The sequence below is a fragment of the Chiloscyllium plagiosum genome, unplaced genomic scaffold (assembly GCF_037043375.1).
Source record: "Chiloscyllium plagiosum isolate Xiang-an unplaced genomic scaffold, Cpla_swu_hap1 HiC_scaffold_6, whole genome shotgun sequence".
Taxonomy (NCBI): domain Eukaryota; kingdom Metazoa; phylum Chordata; class Chondrichthyes; order Orectolobiformes; family Hemiscylliidae; genus Chiloscyllium; species Chiloscyllium plagiosum.
The window spans coordinates 116,329,086-116,353,498 of record NW_028270144.1 but is presented as its reverse complement, the minus strand read 5'-3'; the positions used below and the strand labels follow the sequence as shown (position 1 = coordinate 116,353,498).

General features: G+C 42.5%; 1 protein-coding gene across 3 annotated transcripts in view; it reads left to right on the top strand.

Annotated features, from left to right (window-relative positions):
• Positions 1-24,413, top strand: part of LOC122550912 (interleukin-5 receptor subunit alpha-like) — a 69,395-nt gene that overhangs the window by 11,139 nt on the left and 33,843 nt on the right. Inside the window, exon 1 of one of the 3 annotated variants that reach the window (XM_087988379.1) lies at positions 22,276-22,357. The exons of the other annotated variants lie outside the window; for them this stretch is intronic. The gene's annotated coding sequence lies outside the window, so the exon portion shown is untranslated. Of the gene's footprint in view, positions 1-22,275; positions 22,358-24,413 lie in introns of those variants that run through there. 3 annotated transcript variants of the gene reach the window in all.

Sequence of the window (24,413 nt, the reverse complement as noted above, 5' to 3'; positions counted from 1 at the left end):
ATGCCCCACTTTCCATGGAATAATAGAACATTGGTACTTTTATAACAGTCAATCCTGGCTAACTGATGGCTTCAAAGGAAACTACATTTCAAATTACTTTAGAATAAAGGTATATCTTTTGAAGGCATCTTCACCCCCCAGAATGTTTGACAACACTGTGGCTCTAAAAGGTGCATTTTTATTTCTTTTTTTTTGATGAAATAATATTGAGACTAAAGGGACAGGTGGTCTGCTTCAAAGCCAATAAAATAATCAGTTTGTGAGGCCTTAGTTTTTTTTAAAGTTAGAACAATAGAAGCAGCATGAATGGGTGGGGTCAAGCTACCACAGTACCAGGATTTTTAGTTCTAGTTTTCAGCAGTAGCTGGGGTCTTGAAGCTGGATGTGGAAGCTCTTATTCATGTCTCTGTTACAGCTAAAAGCTGGGGTTCTCTTCCTGCTGCTAGAATCACATGTGAGACAATCTATTTTACTGAATTTGTCTTTGCTAATGGTGTGTTTATGGAATGTTATTCTATTGGAGCAGTTAATTAGTAGTTAAGATGTAGATATTGTTTTGTTAAGTATTTCAATAGAGTCATGGTTAAACTAGTTCTTTTATTTTTGTTTTGTCTGTATTTCGATTATAGTGTATGAATAAGTTCTGTGTTTGTTTCAAGCCTAACAGCGTGACCAATTGAATTGGATCCAGAGCTCAAAGGCTTACACTTATTTTTAAAGACTATCTTCTTCATATATTTTGAGAGAGTTTTGGTCTGGTCCATAACAGGTGTAAGACTGTTTGTGTGGAAGATCAGGATTTGTCAAAGGGCACTTCTTTCTTGCTTACCCCTTTTGATTTCCAGCATGTCAGTCATCCTTTGCTGATTTACTAGCAAAGCATTTCCAGTAAATCCTAACGTTATAAACTTTCGCAATCAGGGCTCATGTTCCCTTTTGTAATTGTCCTTGTTTTCTACTTTCAAACCATTTGTCATGTTAAACCGTGTCACTAGACTTGTAACCCAGAACACCATGCTAAAGTTCTTGGGTGATGGGTTCAAATCCCACTATAGCAGACTATGGAATATGAACTCATAAAAAAAAAATTCAGAATAAATTCCTAGCCTAAACCTGACCATGTAACTATTGTCAATTGTTCTAAAATCTTACCTGATTCACTAATGTACTTTAGGAAGGAAACCTGGTCTAGTCTACATGCGACTATAAATCCAACACAATGTGACTGACTTTTACCTGTGCTCTGGTCAATTGGAGATGGCAATTAAAGCTGGCCTGGCCAGTGACATCTACATCTGGTGAATGAAAGAAAGAAAGTTCTCCTAATCCACGTCAGCCTTTACGTTAATCAGAGATCCTCCTGTGTATACATTGATTCAGTTCTGTCATTGACTGCACTTCAGTTACTGTGGGGTTTTGTGAATCTGAGATGAAAAGCAAGAGGTACATTTCAATTATGTCAATTTATTTGTTCTCCGCCAATCCCCCAACAACTGAATATCTAGGTTGTTGGACGAAGGTCCCAAAGATCTCACCCATTTTTGTTATCTCAACCAAATAAACTGGTCAATAAATATCAAGTATCTGTTTATGTTGAAGAGCTTCCGTGATACACCAGGTCTTGACATGCTTGCTAACCCTCCACATATGATCTCAAGGATTGGATATTGTGATCACTGATCTCTCATTGGCCCTTAATTTCTGACTTCCATAAACTTCACAAATTTATATTCAGAAATACCCACGTGGCTTTTCGATCTCATGTGGCATTGCTACTACCATCATAATCACTCAAAGACAAGATTATGTTGTATCATTCTTTATCCACATTCCCCCTCTCTGTCCCGATATTAAATCTTTTTTGTCCATCACTGGAAATAGAAGTTTACAAAATCATGAGAGGCATGCATAGGAATAATAGTCAAGGCCTTTTCCCCAGGGTATGGGAGTCCAAAACTGAAGGTCATAGGTTTAAAGTGAGAGGGGAAAGACTTAAAAGGAGCCTAAGGGGAACCCTCTTCATGCAGAGGGTGGTGCGTGCATGGACTGAGCTGCCCAAAGAAGTGATGGAGGCTGATACAATTGCAGCATTTAAAAGACATCTGGATGGGAAAATGAATAGGAACATGGGGCAAATGCTGGCAAATGGATCTAGATTAATTTTGGATATCTGGCCAGCATGGAGGAGTTGGACTGAAGGGTCTGTATCCATGCTGTATATTTCTATGACGCTATGACTCTAAAACAACTTGCTCTCAATTCACTAACAGCTACACTTTCAAGATCCCATCTGTCTAGACATTGGCTTTCCTTTTGCCACAGCATTTTGTAGCTAACAATTGGTCACTAACACGTTACTCTGTCTCTGACACCCTAGCCATTGACTCAGTACTGCTTTCATCTTCATTCCCTTACGTCCAAGGTTGCTGACTTGATTGTACACTGCAGAAGACTATTTCAACATTAATTGTCATATCTGACTGGACCATATACATCATGCTGCAATAAGTCTGCAAACTTTCTCTACTACAAAGAATTTTCTTAAAACCCTCTCCCCATCTCCTCCACATTTATCACCAACATGTGAAGAGCTTATGAATGTCTTTGTCACTAAGAATAAGACTATCCATTCAATTGCCTCTGCTGATACCCCCTCCTGCACTCCACTTTCCTCAACCCAGGAACCATTAAGCTATTCCCTAAGTCTTGGCCCTGTACTCACATCTTATTCTCATTTTATTCTATCTCCCACCATTCTCCCAGAAGATTTACCTTCTGCTCCCTCAACTTGATCTCACTGTTCTATTGACCACTCAAATTCCTTTCCTGGGTCTCCATTTTAATTGATGTTCTTAATGGTTCCTGCTTCTCAGGTATTGTTGCCCTGTTATCCATGTCTTCCAACAGCACCACACACCTACCCCTTCTCAAAAAAATGTACCCTTGACTCTTCTGCCTTTGAAAGCTACAACCCTATGTCCAACCTCCCTTTTCTCTCCCAAATATGTGAGCTGGCTGTCACCAAACAAACTGAAGATTAATCTATTCTGGACCTTCATATTTGAATAGCCCCCAGTCAAGTTTCTGCACTGGCCACTGCATTGATAAACCTCATATCAAAAATGTTCAACATGACTGGGCCAAAAGTCCTAATTGACTTGTCTACAGCCTTTGACATGGATAATGCCACCATCCCACTTCAAGGCCACTCCAGTTTTGTCTATCTGGGCGTGACTGCTCTCAGCTGGCATTATTCTTATTTATCCAGTTAATCTCATTGTTTCACCTCCAAACATTTCTCTCTGTTCTCCTAAATGATTGCTTTTGTGTTTTCCTTAGATCACTCCCATTTGTAATCTACTGTCGCTTGACCACAGATCTGAAAACACCACATCCATTCACACATGGAAGCTGATGGTATCCAGCTCTAAGCCATCACTTACTCTCTCGATGCCTCCTCTGACATTAACTTATCACAATGTTTATTTGATATTTAGTTCTGGATGTGGCAAAATTTCTTCAAAATAGATATTGAAAAGGCCAACCTCATGATATTTGGTCTCTGCCACAAATTCCTTCCCTAACCACTGAGCCCATCCATGTCCCTGGCCACTGTCTGACTCTGAACTGGACTTATGTTGAGTCTAAGGTAAAAACAATGACTGCAGATGCTGGAAACCAGATTCTGGATTAGTGGTGCTGGAAAAGCACAGCAGTTTAGACAGCATCTGAGGAGCAGTAAAATCTGCTGTGCTTTTCCAGCACCACTAATCCAGAATTATGTTGAGTCTAAGATTAGCCTCTGGCCATATGTCTTTGTCATCACCAAAGCTGCCAATTTCTACCTCTGGACGTCATCCAACTCTGAATGTGCCTGAGTTCAACTACTGCCGAAACACACATCCCTCCCTATGTTTCCTCTCAACTTGACAATTCCAATACTGTCCTGGTTGGCTTCCCATCTTCCAGCAGGCGAAATTGGGTACTGCAGATGCTGGAAATTACAGTCAAGTTTAAAGTAGTGCTGGAAAAGGACAGCAGGTCAGGCAGCATCTGAGGAGCAGAAAAGTTGACGTTTCGGGCAAAAGCCCTTCGTCATGAGACTTGGTGTCAGATTTAATGTGATTATCATCCAGTGAAGTATTTTAGCATGTTTTACTGCATTGAAGGTGCTACGTTATGTGAAACTTGTTACTGATAACCATGAAGTCATTGTTACCCTTGTCTTCATCACCATTTACCCAATGTAATGACATTCTTGCATTAAATGTGCACCCTGAGCGCAACATATATTTCTGAAACTAAATTCCATTTCCTCTGACTCATTATCTCAATGAACACATTAAAGGAAAATGTCTGTAGCTTTTCATTAGAATGAAAAATAAATGGTTTCATTCTTGCTGCAGTGGCTAATTATGACTTACTTGAGGCTTTTACATGATCTTTTCAGTCACCCTTGCTTGTGCAGTTATAAGAAATCCATCTCATAATGAGTAAAAATTGATGTATAATATCTGTTTTGGAGTTAGATAGTGAACGTGTGTTTTCTTTTATAGTCAGTTTCCAAATCTCCTAAACTTCTGGACAAATCTATTGCGCTTCCACACTGAAAGAGATTAAAAACAGAAAGCGATAGAGAAAATTAGTAGGTGGCAGCACAGTGGCTGAATGGTTAGTACTGCTGCCTCACAGCGCCAGGGACCCGGGTTCAATTCCAGTCTTGAGCGACTGTCTGCATGGAATCTGCACGTTCTCCCCGTGTCTGCATGGGTTTCATCCGGGCGCTCCAGTTTCCTCCTACAATCCAAAGATAGCACTGCTGCCTCACAGCAACAGGGTCCCAGGTTCAATTCCTGCCACGGGTGACTGTCTGTGTAGAGTTTGCACATTCTCCCCGTGTCTGCATGGGTTTCCTCTGGGTGCTCCGGTTTCCTCCCATAGATCAAAGGTGTGTAGGTCAGGTGAATTGGCCATGCTAAATTGCCCATAGTGCTAGGTCCATTAGTCAGTAGGAAATGGGACTGGGTGGGTTACTCTTCAGAGGGTTGGTGTGGACTGGTTGGGCCGAAGGGCCTATTTCCACACTGTCGGGAATCTAATCTAATCTAATCTAATGTGCAGGTTAGGTGAATCGGCCATGCTAAATTGCTAAAAGTAGTGAGGAATTTGTAGGTTAGGTGTATTAGTCAGGGGTAAAAATAGGGTAGTAGTAGAATGGGTCAGGTGAGTTACTTTTTGGAGGGTTGATGTGGACTTGTTGGGCTGAAGGGTCTGTTTCTACACTATAGGGCTTTATTCTTCTATTGTATTCTAGGTCTGGCAACATCTGTGGAGAGAGAAACAGAGTTAATAGTTCAAGGCTGAGCTAGCCCTTTTTCAGAAGTCTTTTAAATGAAATGTACAGACAGACATAAAAACAGAGTACTGAGACACTATTCCAAAGAAAAAAAGCAGATCTATCCTTCAAACAACATCATGAAACAACTTAACTGCTGACCAATCTCATTGCTATTTGTGAAATTTTTGCCAGGCGCAAATTCTCTATCATGTTTCCCACACTCCAGTCATGACAGTACTTTAATTAATTGCTAGAAGTGCTTTGGGAAGTTCTTGGATTGTTAAAGGCATTGCATAATTGTAAGTTTTTTTTGCCTTTAAACTATGCATCGGAAAACCAATTTAAGGCTCTGGGAACATGGGTTCAAATCCCACGACAGCATTTGATGGAGTTTAAATTCGAGCGATAAATCTGAAATATAAAGCGAGTTTCAATTATGGTAAAAAGAAAACTGTCGGTGCTTCTGGTCAAGCCCATCTGGCAGCACAACGGTACACTATCAGGCGGGATTTGACTTGGGTGGCCTCATCAGGAAACCCCATGGCATCTGGTCAAAAATAGGCATGGAAACTTCCTGCTGGTTACCATGTACCATCCTCCATTAGGTGATGAATCAGTGTTCCTCCATGTTGAACAGCACTTGGGGGAAGCACTGAGGGTGGCAAGTGTACAAAATGTACTCTGGATGGCAGACCGTAATGTCCATCATCAAGAGAAGCCAAGCAGCACTGTTGATTGAGCTGGTCAGATCCTAAGAATCAAAGCTGATAGAATGGGTCTGTGGCATATGGTGAGGGAACCAACAAGAGAGAAAAACATACTGATCTCTCCCTCACTGCCGATGCATCTGTCCATGATAGTACGGCTAAGAGTGACTGTTGCACAGTCCTTGTGGAGGAGAACATGTTGATATCACCATCCATCATGTTGTGTGATGCTATCACCGTGGTAAATGGTACAGACATCGAACTCAGGCTCCAAAGATCGAGCAACGTAACCCTGGACATCTCTGTGGCTTTGAGAGCTGGCAGCAGTGATATGAACTCCAGCACAATCTGCAACCCCATGGCCCCAGCATATCCCCCATTCGATCATTACTATCAAGCCAAAGGATTAATCCTGGCTCAATGAAGAGTGCAGGGTGACATGCCAGGACGAGCATCAGGCATGTCTAAGTGAGGCATGGTGGCTCAGTGGTTTTCAGCTGCCTCACAGCTCCAGGGAGCCGGGCACGATTCCAGCCTCGGGCGACTGTCTCTATGGAGTTTGCACATTGCCCCCATTTCTGCGTGGATTTCCTCTGGGTGTTCCGGTTTCCTCCCACAGTCCAAAGATGTGCAGGTTAGGTGAATTGGCCATGCTAAATTGCCCATAGTGTTCAGGGATGTATAGGTTAGGTGCATCAGCCAGAGGCAAATATAGGGTAGGGGGAATGGGTCGGGGGAGGTTATTCTTCGCAGGGTCGGTGTGGACTTGTTGGGCCGAAGGGCCTGTTTCCACACTGCAGGGATTCTATGATTTTATGTTAACCTGATAAAACTACAAAACAGGTCTCCTTCAATGCCAAACCACATGAGCAGCAAATTGTACAAAGGGCCACTGAAAACAGATTGAATCTAACCTCTGTGATCCTGCCACACCCAGTCATGAATGGAGGGGGACACTTAACAAAGTCACTGGAGGAGTAGGCTCCACAAGTATCCACCATCCTCAATGATAGGGGAGCCCAGCACATACATGCAAAAGATAAGGCTGAAGCTTTCACAGCAATCTTCAGCCAGAAGTGCCATGTGGATGATCCATCTTGACCTTCTCTAGAGGTCGCCAGCATCACCAATACCAGACTTCAGCCAATTTCAATCACTCCACGTGATATACAGAAATGGCTGGGTGTACTGGATACTGCAAAGGTCATGGACCCTGTCAACATTCCAGCCATGGTGCTGAACACCTGTATTTTAGAACTTCTAGGAACAGTGAGACATAGGAACAAGAGTAGGCCATTCAGCCCCTTGAGCTGTTCTGTCATTCAATAAGATCACGGTTGATATGTAGCCTAACTCCATATGCCTGCATTGTGCCCATATCCCTTGATATCCTTGCTTAACAAAATATTGTCTATCTCAGATTTAAATTTAACAATTGAATTAGCATTGACCGATGTTTGAGGAAGAGAGTTCCAAACCTCCTCTACTCTTTGTGTGTAAATGTGCTTCCTAACATCTCTCCTGAATGGCCTGGCCCTAATTCTTCGACTATGGTCTATTATCTAGAATCTTGAGCCAGTGCAACTAGATCATCTTTATCTACTCCGTCTTTTCCTGTGAATGCCCTGAAGGTCTTGATTCGGTCAACACCTAACATTGTAATTTCTAGAGAATAAGGGCATAATTTATCTAATCTCTCCTCATAAATTAACCCCTGAAGTCCAAGCGTCATCCTTGTAAACTTGCTTGAACTCCCTCCAGGGCCAAAGCATCCTCCCTATGGCAAGGTGCACTGATCTGCTCACAGTACTCTAAGAGAGGTATATGTATTGTTTTGCATAACTGCAGCGTAACGTCTGCATCCTTATACTCCAGCCCTTTAGAAATGAATGACAGTACTCCATTAGCCTTATCAAATATTTTCTGCAGTTGGTCATAGCATTTTAATGAGTAATGCACTTGAACCACCCCCCACCCTTTCCCTCCCAAATCTCGTTGGGCATCCACTGTATTTAATTTTGTGCCTTCCAAAAACAAAACATGTTTTTTTTCTAAAAAAGATAACCTCACATGTGCTTAGGTTAAAATCTATTTGTCACAGTTTTGCCCATTCGCCTGATCTATCAATATTTCTGTTGCAATTTTATGCTGTTGTCAACATTGTCTACAATGCTGTGTCTTCAGCAATTGGATATGTGACTTTTTATGCCATTATCCAAGTTGTTATTGAATACTGTAAATAATTAAGGCCTGAACATGCAACCCTGTGGGACACTATTACTCACATCCCGCCAATTTGACTACTTATTCATTATTATAATTCTCTGTTTCTTTCTACTCACTTTCAATTACTTGCTTATCAATGTCGGTAATTGCTTCACTTGGCTAACAGTCTCTTGTACGGGACTTTGTCAAAGGTCTTCTGGAAGTCCTTATAAACAACATCCATTGACTTACCTCTGTTCACCGCATTTGTCACCTCTTCAAAAAAGCTCTATGGAGGTTTATCAGGCAAGACCTACCCTTCATGAATCTATACTGACTCTCCCCGATTAACTGGAGTTTTCGAGGTAATCAGTTGCCCTATCCTTGGTAATAGACTCCAACAATTCCTCCACCACAGATGTTAGGCTAACTGGTCTGTAAATCTCTGGTTTCCCTCTGCCATCCTTCTTGAAGAATGGAGTGACACGAGCAAATTTCCAATCCAGAAGTACAGCTCCTGAATCCAGGGAACTCTGAAAGATTATGGTTAGGGCATCGGCAATTGGCTCTCCTACCTCAATTGATACCTATGGTTGGAAACCATAGTGGTGATTCATTAATCTGCATTACCACTAATGTCCCCATTATTGATCATTTACTTCAGCTAATTTTATTGAGACTTTATCCCTGGTCTTCTGTTAATTTCTTTGAGACTCATAGCAGGCTATCTTCCTTTTCTGCTGTGACTATTGAAGCAAAACAATCATTCAGATTGACTGCATTTCCCCATGGCCATTGACAATATCCGCACTCCCAGCCTTTGATGGACTAATACTACTCTTAACCAACTGCTCTCATTTACATAGCTATACATTTTCTTCTTATTGTCTTTTATGTATCTTGCATGTTTCCTGTCATTATCCTTTTTAACTGCTTTTCTAAGTTGCTTTGTGGCTCTTGCCACACCCTGAGCTGTCAAAATATAGTTGATACTGTGGTGTAGATATTTATCTTTCAGTCTGCAATGAGTGTTCTAATTTTAAAAACCATCAGCTGCTCTCTTGCTCCCTTAGTCTGAGGGTTCTGGTTTCAAACTCATTACAACCATCTGAGCGCAAAGGTAAGTCTGGAGTTCCAGAGCAGTACCAAGGAAGTGCTGAAATTTCACAGGTACCGGCTCACAATTCACGGCGAGAGTATTGTGTGTGGTTCTGGAATCCATATTATGGGAGGTGTGTGATTGCACTGGAGAGAGGACGCAGAGGAGATTTACCAGGATGTTGCCTGGCCTGGAGAATTTCAGTTATGAAGAAAAATTGTTAAAAATCTCACAACATCATTTTATAGTCCAACAGGTTTATTTGGACATAAAAACATTTGGAGTACTGCTCCTTCATCGGGTAGCTCGTGGAAGAGGCTCATAGGACACAGAATTTATAGCAAAAGATCATAGTGTTATATACTGATACGATCTATTGAACAAACCTACATTGGTGTTAAGTCTTTCATCTTTTAGAATGGGTTGCAGATTTCGGTTGATTAATATGTAAATCCAATAACTTCTTTCAAGTCACAATATCGAGATAATTTAAGGCTTTATTGAAAAAAAATGTGATATGTCAGCTCAGACAATGCATTAAAGGTATGAGGTTAGATTCTGTATGTATTCCAATCTTGAGTCAGACTGATTCTATTTCCAAAGTAGGAATTTATAAAATGATTATGAAAAATATTGACTGCCTACAAATTGTGTGCTTTTTGAATAAAATATAATATATCTGCAAATACAATTCTGCAAATGCAAATTCAACCCATAGCAAATGCAAATTCAACCCATAGAACAGTTAAATGCGTGGCTACAGGGATGGTGCAGGAGGGAGGGATTCCGGTATTTGGATAACTGGGGTTCTTTCTGGGGACGGTGGGACCTCTATAAACAGGATGGTCTGCACCTGAACCTGAGGGGCACCAGTATCCTTGGGGGGAGGTTTGCTAGTGCTCTTGGGGGGGGTTTAAACTAACTCTGCAGGGGCATGGGAACCCAGACTGTAGCTTTAGGGTGCAGGACCTGGAGTGTAGGGAGGTTAGGAACATGGCATCAATTTCCAAGGAGGGTGCCTGTAAACAGGAAAGTGGCTTGAAGTGTGTATACTTCAATGCAAGAAGTATACGAAATAAGGTAGGTGAACTTGCAGCGTGGGTTGGTACCTGGGACTTCGATGTTGTGGCTATTACGGAGACATGGGTAGAACAGGGACAGGATTGGCTGTTGCAGGTCCCAGGGTTTAAATGTTTTAGTAGGGTCAGAGGTGGGGGTAAAAGAGGGGGAGATGTGGCATTGCTTGTCAAAGATAGTATTACAGCTGTGGAAAGGACGATGGATGAAGACTCGCCATCTGAGGTAGTTTGGGCTGAGGTTAGGAATAGGAAGGGTGAGCTCACCCTGTTAGGAGTTTTTTACAGGCCTCCTAATAGTCCTAGAAATGTAGAAAAAAGGATTGCGAGGATGATTCAAGAGAAGAGTGAAAGTGGTTGTTATGGGGGACTTTAACTTTCCTGATATTGATTGGGAAAGCTATAGCTCAAGTTCGTTAGATGGGTCAGTGTTTGTCCAATGTGTGCAGGAGGGTTTCCTGACACAATATGTAGATAGGCCAACAAGAGGTGAGGCCATACTGGATTTGGTTCTGGGTAACGAACCAGGCCAGGTGTTAGAATTAGAGGTAGGTGAGCACTTTGGGGACAGTGACCACAATTCGGTGACTTTTACTCTAGTGATGGAGAGGGATAAGGGTGCACTACAGGGTAAGATTTATAGCTGGGGGCAGGGAAATTATGATGCGATGAGGCATGACTTAGGATGTGTGGCTTGGAAAAGTAAGCTTCAAGGCAAGGGCGTAATTGATATGTGGAGCTTGTTCAAGGAGCAACTATTGAGTGTCCTTGATAAGTATGTACCCGTCAGGCAGGGAGGAAAGGGTCGTGTGAGGGAGCCGTGGTTTAATAAGGAATTGGAATCCCTTGTTAAATGGAAGAGGGCGGCCTATGTAAAGATGAGGCGTGAAGGTTCAATTGGGGCGATTGAGAGTTATAAGGTAGCCAGGAAGGACCTGAAGAGAGAGCTAAGAGCAGCAAGGAGGAGACATGAAAGGTCCTTAGTTGGTAGGATTAGGGAAAACCCTAAGGCTTTCTATAGGTATGTCAGGAATAAAAGAATGACTAGGGTAGGAATAAGTCCAGTCAAGGATAGTAGTGGGAAGTTGCGTGTGGAGGCTGAAGAGATTGGGGAGACACTGAATGAATACTTTTCGTCAGTATTCACTCGGGAACAGGACATTGTTGTCGATGTGAATACTGAGTCACAATTAAGTAGAATGGATGGCTTTGAGGTATGTAGGGAAGAGGTGTTGGAAATTCTGGAAAGGGTGAAAATAGATAAGTCCCCTGGGCCTGATGGCATTTATCCTAGGATTCTCTGGGAAGCAACGGAGGAGATTGCAGAGCCATTGGCCTTGATTTTTATGTCCTCGTTGTCTACAGGAGTAGTGCCAGAAGATTGGAGGCTAGCAAATGTGGTTCCCTTGTTCAAGAAGGGGAGTAGGGATAACCCTAGTAACTATAGGCCGATGAGTCTCACTTCTATTGTGGGCAAAATCTTAGAGAGAATTGTAAGGGATAGGATTTATGAACATCTGGATAGGAATAATGTGATCAAGGATAGTCAGCATGGTTTTGTGAAGGGCAGGTCGTGCCTCACAAACCTTAGTGAATTCTTTGAGAAGGTGACTAAGGAGGTGGATGAGGGGAAAGCGGTAGATGTGGTGTATATGGATTTTAGTAAGGCGTTTGATAAGGTTCCCCATGGTAGACTACTGCAAAAAATACAGAGGTATGGCATTGAGGGTGAGTTGGAGGTTTGGATTAGGAGTTGGCTGGCTGGAAGAAGACAGAGGGTAGTAGTTGATGGTAAAGGTTCATCTTGGAGTGCAGTTACTAGCGGTGTTCCGCAAGGATCTGTTTTGGGACCATTGCTGTTTGTCATTTTTATAAATGACCTGGAGGAGGGGTTAGAAGGTTGGGTGAGCAAGTTTGCGGATGATATGAAAGTCGGAGGAGTTGTAGACAGTGAGGAAGGATGTGGCAGGTTACAGCGAGATATAGATAAGCTGCAGAACTGGGCAGAAAGGTTGCAAATGGAGTTCAATGTAGCTAAGTGTGAGGTGATTCACTTTGGTAAGAGTAACAAAAAGATGGGGTACTGGGCTAATGGTCGGATACTTGGTAGTGTGGATGAGCAGAGGGATCTCGGTGTCCATGTACACAGATCTTTGAAAGTTGCCACCCAGGTAAATACTGCGGTGAAGAAGGCATATGGCGTACTGGCTTTTATTGGAAGAGGAATTGAGTTCCGGGGTCCTGAGGTCATGTTGCAGTTGTATAAGACTCTGGTGCGGCCACATCTGGAGTATTGTGTGCAGTTTTGGTCGCCATACTATAGGAAGGATGTGGAGGCACTGGGACGGGTGCAGAGGAGGTTTACCAGGATGTTGCCTGGTATGGTAGGAAGATCGTATGAGGAAAGGCTGAGGCACTTGGGGTTGTTTTCATTGGAGAAAAGAAGGTTTAGGGGTGACTTGATAGAGGTGTACAAGATGATTAGGGGTTTAAATAGGGTCGACAGTGAGAATCTTTTTCCACGTATGGAGTCAGCTATTACAAGGGGGCATAGCTTTAAATTAAGGGGGGGTAGGTATAGGACAGATGTTAGGGGTAGGTTCTTTACTCAGCGAGTCGTGAGTTCATGGAATGCCCTGCCAGTAGCAGTGGTGGACTCTCCCTCATTATGGGCATTTAAGCGGGCATTGGATAGGCATATGGAGGATAGTGGGCTAGTGTAGGTTAGGTGGGCTTGGATCGGCGCAACATCGAGGGCCGAAGGGCCTGTACTGCGCTGTATTCTTCTATGTTCTATGTTTATATGAGTGTGTGTCTGTGCAGGTAAGAGACAGAGTGACAGGATGTGTGTGTGTGTGTGTGTGTGTGAGAGAGAGACACTCTTGAAAACCTGCAACCCATATTAAAAGATGAAAGACTTAACAGTAATCTAGGTTTGTTCAATATATTGCAGCAGTGTATGACACTATGATCTTTTACTATAAATTCTGTGTCCTATGATCCTGCCCCACTACCTGCCTGATGAAGGAAAAGCACTCCAAAAACTAGTACTTCCAAGTAAACTTGTTGGACTATAACCTGATGTCATGTGATTTTTTAACTTTGTCCAAGGCATATAAGGCTATGGATAAAGTGCTGGAAAACGGGATTAGAGTCCTTAGGTAGTTGTTTTTGACTGGTACAAATGGATCAGGCTGAAAGGCTTTTCTCTGAGCTGTAGGCTTTTATGACTAAATGACATCTACACTTTCAGGTAGATGTGAATGACCACGTGAAGCAGTAAGAAGAAATGGAGGTCAGTACTGCCAGTTCTGGAAGGCATTTATTCCTCAATTCCAGTGAAACAGATCATCTGGTCATTGCCTCACATCTGCTTGACTGAGCTCACTGTGCCAATATTGGCTGCCAGACTTCTGACACTGAAACAGTGACTACGTTTCAAAAGTACTTAATTATCTGTAAGATATTGTAAATCACTTGTTGTCATGAAATGCGTTGCGTAAATGCAAGTTTCCTTTCTTAGAAAGCAATATTGGGTGCTTTCCATAATTGGTTAGGCAGCATCCGAGGAGCCTGACCTGCTGTGATTTTCCAGCACCACACTCTTGGCTCTAATCTCCAGCATCTGCTGGACTCACTTTCACCTGCTTTCCCTAATTGACAGGGAGAAAGTGAGTACTGCAGATGCTGGAGGTTAGAGTTAAGAGTGTGGTGCTGGAAAAGCACAGCAGGTCGGGAGGCATCTGTGGAGTTGGAAAATTGATGTTTCGGGCAAAAACCCTCAGTTGTCAGCACAATTAATACCTCTGTCATTGCATAATCATGAAGAATTCTGCACTAGTTATAGCTCATCTCTTACATGTTACAAGTTGAGGGCAGCTAGGATTATTTTGACATTGTCTGATGGTACTAAGTACATAAGAGGCTAAATGAATGACAGCAAATTGGTAGCTTACTTGACAGCTCATTTTCATTCCTGATGAAGAGCTTATGCCCGAAACATCTATTCTCCTGCTGCTTGGATGCTGCCTGATCTGCTGTGCTTATCCAGCACCACGCTTTCAAGCTCACTTTCAGAATTAGAACTAAAAGGTTGGAGAGGCATGAAAGGACCACTGACTGACTATCGTCCATCCTATAATATCACATACACACAAACACTACCTCACAACCTGTGTTTCTTAAATACCACACAAAGTTACCCTCAAGGGGAGTTGTTTGTTCAGCAGAGTCAACTTTGAAAACATTTTTTAATTCACCGGTATCTGCTATTTTGTTAGAACAATGTAAATGTCCATGTCACTAATATTTAACACACTGCCAATATCCAAATACTTATATTTCTGTTTGCCAGATGCTTGTGCTGTAAGTGGGAATGGTAATATTTTGAACAGATGTTGTCAAGCCAACATTGTTCCAATTTCCATTTATAATCTTCCCTATGTTGATGGTAATGTGACTGCTGCATTCATGCGTAATATAACAGAGATTGTATGTAAACGTGCACTCCTCATGTCACACTATGCCACAAAACCCATTATGCTTTGAAATTCTTGCTTCTTCGCTTGTGGGACATGGACATTGCTGGCCGTCATTAGACTCGCTTTTACTTCCAGACTTTTCATGAAATTCAAATTTCATCATCGACCATGGTTGGATTTAAAACTATATCACCAGAGCATGACCAAAACAGAAATTGCTGGAAAAGCTCAGCAGGTCTGGCAGCATCTGTGGAGAGAAATCAGAGTTAACATCCAGTGACCCTTCCTCAGAACAGTTCTGCCTCTGATTTTTCCAGCAATTTCTGGACTTGTTTCTGATTTCTAGCATCCACAAAATCTCTGGGAGTTTTTATTTCTCCAGAACATTAACCTGGGATTCTAGATTACCAGCTCAGTGATACACATCGTTCAAGGTCAATGAATTTGTGACACAAATGCCCATACTTTTCCTTAGGTGGATCTGCAGGAATTATTAGCCATAAAAACCGAAATTAACTTATTTGTGGTCTCGCAGACAAGGGTTAAGGACATGCTTTCAGAATTAACGTCTATTGTCCCAACAAAACCGATATGCCCTTGACTACTTACTTGCCAAAGAGGGTGGAGTTTGCGCCATAGTTAATGTGAGGTGACACCTTTAGGCAAGACTAATTCTAGAGCAAATTATACAATGGACGGAAGAGCCTTGGGAAAAGTTGATGGGCAGAGAGATCTGGGAGTGCAGGTCCATTGTACCCTGAAGCTTGCTGCACAGGTGGTTAAAGTGATCAAGAAGGCATATAGTATGCTTGCCATCATTGGACGGGGTATTGAGTATAAGAGCTGGCAAGTCATGTTAAAATTGTACAAGGCATTGATTCGGATGCATTTAGAATACTGCGTACAGTTCTGGTCGCTACATTATTAAAATGATGTGGATGTTTGGAGAGGGTGCAGAGAAGGTTTACGAGGATGTTGCCTGGTATGGAAGGTGCTAGCTATGAAGAGAGGCTGAGTAGGTTAGGTTTGCTTTCATTAGAAAAAAGGAGATTGAGGGGGGACCTGATTGAGGTTTACAAAATCTTGAAGGGTAAAGACAGGGTGAATAGAGACAAGCTTTTTCCCAGGGTGAAGGATTCAATAATGAGAGGTCATGCTTTCAAGGTGAGAGGTGGAAAGTCTAAGGGGAGGTACATGTGGCAATTACTTCACACAGAGGGTGGTGGGCATCAGGAACACATTGCCAGCAGAGGTGGTGGAGGCAGGCACGGTAGACTCATTAAAGATGGGCTTATGCCCAAAACGTCGATTCTCCTGTTCCCTGGATGCTGCCTGACCTGCTGCGCTGTGCCAGCAACACATTTTCAGCTCTGATCTCCAGCATCTGCAGACCTTACTTTCTCCTCACTAAAGATGCGTTTGGACAGAGGCATGAGTAGGTGAGGAGCATGACAGGTTTAGACAGTAGATTTGGATTGGCTCAGGCTTGGAGGGCTGAAGGGCCTGTTCCTGGGCTGTAAAGTTTCTTTGTTCTTTGTCCATTAAAGACAAATCCATGATGGGGGTTACTGACCTCATCAAGAATATTACCAGGCATGTAGATACCATTTGTACCTTCGTCAGTCAAATGACAGAAGGTGTGGAATGGGGGGATTGGAGTTTTGGCTCATTGTTCAACCGTTGATAAATTTGGCCATGTATAGTGGTATTGTTTTAGTTTGTTTCTTTGCTGGCATTGCTATTGTTAAATATATTATTGCTAAGCTAATAACTTCTGTTGACAACATCAGTTCCGCCAGAAAATGCTACTTCTCCATCTGAATGAAGATGAGGAGGTGTGATTGCCTACCCCTACTTCCTCCTCAGAGGAGAAGGACGTATGGTAGTGTCAAGCGGCCATTTGATTGGACTGATCTAATCTAGGCCCTCCCATCCTATGGTGTGGTCATGGAATGACCAAAAGGGGGAGATGAGGATCTGAAATCTGAATACAGACTGAAGTAACTAGTTGTTGTCAGGAACGGCCATTTAATACATAGACAGCAATAAAATGGCTTCTTATTGCAAATAACATGACAAAATGGCTTCCAGGCTGCAAATTGACAATTTTGCTTAAAGCTGCATAAAATAGCTTTTAACCCTAGTGGTTGGCACTGCTGCCTCACAGCACCAGGGTCCCAGGTTCGATTCCAGCCTCGGGCGACTGTCTATGTGGAGTTTGCACATTGTCCTCGTGTATGTGTGGGTTTCCTCTGGGTACTTTGGTTTCCTCCCACAGTCCAAAGATGTGCAGGTCAGGTGGGTTGGCCATGCTAAATTGCCCGTGCATTAGTCAAAGGGAAATGAGTCTGGGTGGGTTACATTGAGAGGGTCGGTGTGGACTGGTTGGGCCAAAGACCCTGTTTCCACACTGTAGGGAATCTAATCTAAAGCTTCATAATTTACTTAATCATAGTCTGTTTCTACAGAGAACAGCAGACAATGCTTCCTTTACAGCAAAGAAATAACTCGACTAGATAAGACACTACTGGCCACCCTAACTGATCTTCAAGTGCAGGTGTAGAGACGAGGTTCATGAAATAGAGTACTTGGATGTTGGAAAATAAAGTTGGTTCCCAGGAAATATCATTGGGCTAAGTTGCTGTCAAGAAAATCATTTCATTAAAATTGATCGATAATTGTTTGAATGTGCTTTATGATTATGGCCTGTACCTCTCTTTAAGAAAAGTATAAAAATGTCTTTGTTTTAAGCCATGTATGCAGTTTCTCCGAGGAACATGGAAGTGTTTAGCCTCTGTGTTACTGAATAACCTGCTCGGCTGAGATTGAATAAAGTGCGAAATCTTACAGAGCCAGACCGAATTGCTAGTGTTTATTGACTGATCGTGGAACCGAGAGACCCCTCCCATGGGTAAAGATCTTCACAATTGCAGTGAATATTGGAATACTCCATTTACTGAGTGTCAAAGGGGCATCAAAGGTTTAAGGGAGACCACCTGGAATATTCTGTCATTAGAAATGGTTCTGAGGGAGCCCCCTCTGACGGTCCAATCTGGGCTACATCAGCATGTGAACTTAAGGTGTTTGCCCACAATGTACTCAGCTTTCAACGCTGATTAATATAGAACAAGTTCAGGATTGCAGCCCTTCCTATAAATCTTTACACCTCCATCACTTTCAGATCTGTTCCCCTCTGCCGAAGTCCTGATCATTCCCTTATTCCTGTCCATTCCAGCCCTCTATCCAGGCACTGTTGACCCTCCTTATCACTTTCCATTCTCCTCAGTGTTGTATAAGACAGTGAGTACCTGAAAGGGTTCACTGACTCCTCAAGATAAGCTCCATCCAGCAGGCTAAGAAGGACTGTTCCTGAGAGAAACCAACCACTATTCTAAAACAGTTCTAATGTGTCTGTTGTTGTCATGCTAAACCTGCTTCTACCTCTTGCCTTCCAAGCCCCCTTCCCTCCAGCCCCACCCCTCTTCCTATTTATCTCTCCCCCACCTACCACTCCCCCCTCCCCACCAATACCAACTCCCCCCACCACATCCAACCCCACTCCGACATTCCTGATGAAGGGCTTATGCCCAAAGCGTCGACTCTCCTGCTCTTCAGATGCTGCCTGACCTGCTGTGCTTTTCCAGCGCCACACACTCTGACTCTGACTCTGACTCTCTAGCATCTGCAGTCCTCACTTTTTCCATATAGCTAATGGTAATGTGTGCATACTCTTAACCAACACACAGGAGCTCATCTCAGGTATCAAATGTATTGTAACTCGGTATTAATTGTCATGTAATAAAACAGCTGTACTGAACCTCCCTTCTACTGAAGACTTTATGTGAGCATCCTTTCCAACATGGTTCCAGAAATTTCGACCAATGTCACTAAAAAGGGATTATTGGCAGTGAATCTACTAATGGCACCTCAAGTTGTTCCAGAGAACATTATCACACATTATCATGGAATACCTGCAGTATGGAAGCAGGCCATTTGGCCCATTGAATCCACACTGATCCTCTGAAGAGCATCCTGCCCAGATCTACACCCTATCCTATCCCTGTAACCCCTCATTTCCCATGGCTAGCCCACCTTGCTTACACACTGTGGGCAATTTAGCATGGCCAATCCACCTAATCTTTGGACTGTGGGAGGAAACTGGAGCACCCAGAGGAAACCCATGCAGACATGGGGAGGGCATCCAAATTCCACATAGATAGTCACCCGAGGTCCATGGGTAAATGTGAGGGTTACACTTTAGTAAAACAAACAAGGGCAGGACCAATACAGGTATGGACCTGGTGAGTGTGATCTAGAGGTGTAGGCACACAGTTCCTTGAAGTCAAGATTAGAGTGTTGCTGGAAAAGCACAACAGGTCAGCTCCGAGGAGCAGGAAAATCGATGTTTCGGGCAAAAGACCTTCATCAGGAATTTTCCTGCTCCTTAGATGCTGCCTGACCTGCTGTGCTTTTCCAGCACCACTCTAATCTTGACTCTAATCCCCAGCATCTGCAGTACCCACTTTCACATAGTTATTTGAAGTTTATTTCACGTGTAGACAGTGTGGTTAAGAAGGCATATGGCACACTTGCCTTCATTGTTCAGACCATTGAGTATCAGAGTTGTGATGTCACGTTGAAGTTGTACATGATGTTGGTGAGGCCACTTCTGGAGTACTGTGTACACATCTGGTCGCCTCGCTATAGGAAGGGTATTTTTAAATTGGAGAGGGTGCAGATAAGATTTACCAGGATATTACGGACGGAAGGGTTTGAGTTATTAGGAAAGGCTAAACAGGCTGGCACCTTTTTAACTGAAGCATAGAAAGTTTAGAGGTTTATAAAATCATGAGGGGCATGGATAAGGTAAATAGCAAAGGTTTTTTCACGCAGGTTGGGAGAGTTCAAAACTAGAGGGCATATATTTAAGGTGAGAGGAGAACGATTTAAAGAAGACACGAGGGGCAACTTTTTTACATAGAGGGTAGTTCGTGTGGAGAATGAACCGCCAGAGAAAGTGATGGATGCAGGTATAGTTACAACATTTAAAAAACATTTTGTCAGGTACATGGATAGGAAAGGTGTAGAAGGATATGGGTCAAATGCAGGCAAATGGGACAAGTTTAGCTTGAGACACATGATGATTAAGGACAAGTTGGACCAAAGGGTCTATTTCCATGCTGTACGGCTGGATGACTCTATGACTCCAGTCCCATTTATACCATCACAATCCCAAACAATGACATAGATATCCAGATGTAAAATTCCTTGGAGGCTTTGAGGAATGACTGACCATTTAAGTCTTCACACCTTGGATGTTGGTCATCTATAATTAGCTCTGAATTTCCTGTAGATACCTTTGCTTTCCTGCCTGCTCATTTTCCTCCCTCTCGTCCTCTGCCACCCGCTCACCACAGAAAGCCTGGCTTGCTGTGTTCTTCCAGCCTCCTGCCTGTCTACCAGCTCACCTCTGACATTTCTATGCTCCACCCTCAAGTTTGGAGGGAAAGGAGTTTGATACCTTCAACAGGGAGAAAGTGAGGACTGCAGAGACTGGAGATCAGAGGTGAAAAATGTGTTGCTGGAAAAACGCAGCAGGTCAGGCAGCATCAAAGAAGCAGGAGAATCGACGTTTCGGGCATAAGCCCTTCTTCAGGAATGTTCCTGAAGAAGGGCTCATGCCCGAAACGTCAATTCTCCTGCTCCTTGGATGCTGCCTGACCTGCTGCGCTTTTCTAGCAACACATTTTCAGCTTTAAACATTACATGCAGAGTTTCATGGCTCCAGGAGACTTGATTTTATTTACAATTTGTTCTCTTGCTTTTTTGAAACTTTAAATCTCCTCAGCCTCATTTAGAAGTTGCAATCATAAATCTTTCGAGTTTAGAAATTTCCATTGAAGGGAATATCTGGGAAATAGTATTTCCCCTGGGGATTCTTGTCTTTTTCTCATCTACTTAATGAAAGAGAAAGTGAAACGAGGAGCTTTTCTGGAAAAGCTGATCTATAAATCAACACGGGAATAGATTCACAAACATTTTTTCACTGGAGTGTACGAGGTTGAGAGTTGATCTGATAGAAGTTTATAAAATAATGAAGGGTATATTGAGAGTTGATGATCGTTGTTTTTTTCCCCTAAGATGAGGAATTCCTAGGCAAGGGGACACATTTTTAAGATAAGAGGAGAGAGATTTTAAAAAGACATAAGAGGCAAATTATTTACAATAGAGGGTGGTTTGAGTGTGGAATGAACTTCCTGAGGAAGTGGTGGAAGCGAGTACAATTACAATATTTAAAAGACATTTTGATGGATACATGAATAGGAAACATTTGGAATGATATGGGCCAAGAGCAGGTAGTGGGACTAGCTTAGTTTGGGATTAGGTTCTACATGGACAGGGTTGGACCGAAGGGTCTGTTTCTGTGCTGTATGACTCTATGACTCTATACTTGCAAACAGTCAATGCCCAGGATGCTGAAGCTCACAGGTCATTTAGTTTTCAATATTTCTATGGAATGATATATCAGGAGGCTTGTGTTGTTCTTTGGACTCAGAGTGCCTCAGAACATTGTGAACTGGGAGAATCAGACCCTAATAGCAAGGTCAGAATCTGTCCCAGCACACATTATCTACTACACACTTTAGGGTGACCTTGGAAGTGTACTGATGCTGTGCGAGCTGAGCAGCGAAACACCGACAACACAGGTTCAATTTCTAATCAAGAAAGCTAATGGAATGCTGCCCTTTATAAGTAGGGAACTGGAGTATAAATTAAATTGCACCTATACGATACCCTGGTTAAATCTCATTCAGAATACTCTGAGCAGATCTGGACACCACAACATAAGAAGGATAAATTGGCCTTTGAAGAAGTACAATATAGGTTTGCAAGAACAATACCTCAATTTTAGGGGTTAGGTTATGAGAAGCAGTTATACAAATTAAGCCGCTTTTTTCTAGAATTTTGAGGTTAAGGGGTGATCTGATTAAAATCTTCAATATATTAACAGGAAAAGGCAGGGCATCAAGACCACAACAAAGTGGCTGACTCTTAATTGCTCTCTGGACAATTAGAGATGGGCAATAAATGTCCACTCGCAATATCCACTTGCAGTGTATTAAAAAAAAACAAAATCCCCAGATTTCTATATTGAAGTTTCCTAACTATACGCGGTTAATTCTATTTTACAATGAGAACTATGGTAAGTCTTTACAGTTGTTCTCCATACGAAGAAAATCATTCATTTACCTCTATTGTCGGGTTCATTGGTCAACCTGGTTAAACCTTTTAGGCTGCTCAATGGATATGCGGAAGTGAGTACTGCAGATGCTGGAGATTAGAGGCAAGATTAGAGTGATGCTGGAAAAGCACATCAGGTCAGGCAGCATCCAAGGAGCAGGAAAATCGACATTTCGGACAAAAGCCCTTCATCAGAATGATGGATAGGAGTAAGTTCAATGCATAGGATGAGTTTATTAAAGAGTCAATGGTCAATATTCTGATAGTATCTTTTCTCTCTCAATAAAAATTATTCTTGCTTCGAACTGATGAAATGCAGTGAGGTTCCTGTTAGCCACCATTTGCTTTTATGCAGCTTCTTTTCAAGATCACATTAGGAGTACGTGTGATAAAACATCTGTGGCTGGAAACTCACCCAGACCTTCAAACCTCACTATGTTCATTTCTCAAGGCTTTCATTGTCTTCTCCTGTTAATGTTGTTCAGGCCTTCTTTAATTCTGTAACTTCACAACCACCACCACCACACAAGTACACACACACACGTACGCACACATGCACACACACACACGTACACATGCACACACACATATATATCCACACACACACGTATACGCACACGCACATATGAGCACATGGACACATACACACACGCATACACACACACACGTGTATACACACACACACACCAGATCGTTATCATTGTTAGTTGCTGGATGTGACAACTATTTATAATTCTCAGATGATAACTTATGGTATCCTCATGATGGGTGGTGCCAATGGGAAAGGAGTTCAGCTTTCACAAATAAGAGCATCATAATGTTAAGATGCACCATTCAAATGTGGTACGTTATCAAGGAACAGAACCTTTACCCCTCTTGATATGTTATGAAGGTACACCACTCTTATTCCATTTATGGTCCATTATTAAAGGAGAAGAATACTTGGAGAAATAAAAACAGAAACCTCTGGAGAAACTCAGCAGGTCTAGCAGGACCCATGGAGAGAGAAACAAAGTTAGCATTTTGAGCCTGATATGACTTTTTCTAAAGATGAGTCAGATGTGTGATGGAATACTCCCCACTTGCCTGGATGTGTACAGTTCCAACAACACTCAGGAAGCTTGGTGCTATCCAGCCCACTTGATTAGTACCAAATTCGCAAGCCTCCACTCCCTCCACTACCGACACTCTGTAGCATCAGTGTTTTGTGCATTTATTTTGTGGGTTGTGGGTGTTGCCGTGTGGGCCTGCATTTGTTGTCTTTTTGCAAGATGCACTGCTGAAACTCACCAAGACTTCCTCAGACAGCACGTTTCAAACCCACAACCACATCCATCTAGAAGGACATTGGCAGCAGATACAATGGAACAGCATCACCTGCAAACTTCCCTTTAAGCAGTGGCATTGTGGGCCCACTTCCAATACATGGACTGCAGTGGATCAAGAAGGCAACTCACCAACACCTTCTCAAGGCAACTAGAAATGGGCAATAAACACTGATCCAGCCAGGGACAGCCAAACCCTATGAGTGAATAGATACTTTTTAAAAGTCAGACTCAAAATATTTACTCTGTCTCTCAGATGATACTGAGTTTCTGGAACATTTCTATTTCTGTTTTTATTTTTGTTTTCCAGTATCCACGGTATTCTGCTTTTATTTATACTTGTAAAAGCTTGGCACCACAGGCTTGCCTTTGCTAAAATTCATCTGGTCTATGGCATATAAAATATGTAGACCATCTGTTTTAGAGAGAGTGATTCCATGGCACAGAGTCAGGGTTTTCATCAGGATGTCTACAAGTCCTGTGTGATGCGCAATAGCAGTAGCATGGTACAGCTGGTATTGATCTGATTCTGGCTTATTCCTGATGCCATGAGTCAACATAGTGTACTTGGACAGGAACCAATGGAATATGATAGTCCCATTCTGAGATAAAGACAATCTCCAGCTCCAAAGCACAAATGGATAAGATCTAGAATTCACTGGCCAAGGTCATAGTGGAAGCACACTCAATCAAAACATAATTATTTGAAAAGGGAAAAATGGGAAAAGACAGACAAGTAGCCCTTGGTGTACTGCTTATTTGGAGAGCCAGTCCAGTAACTTTGGGCTCCTTCTGTGTTGTAACAGTTTTGTGATTCTGTTATAGGAACAGACTTTCTCATTGCAGAAGACTGTCATAAGATCATTGTGAACAACTAGACCAGTGATTTTCAACTTCAGTTCTGTTACAAGTTTCCTCTACTCTCGCTTTGTGGCAGCTT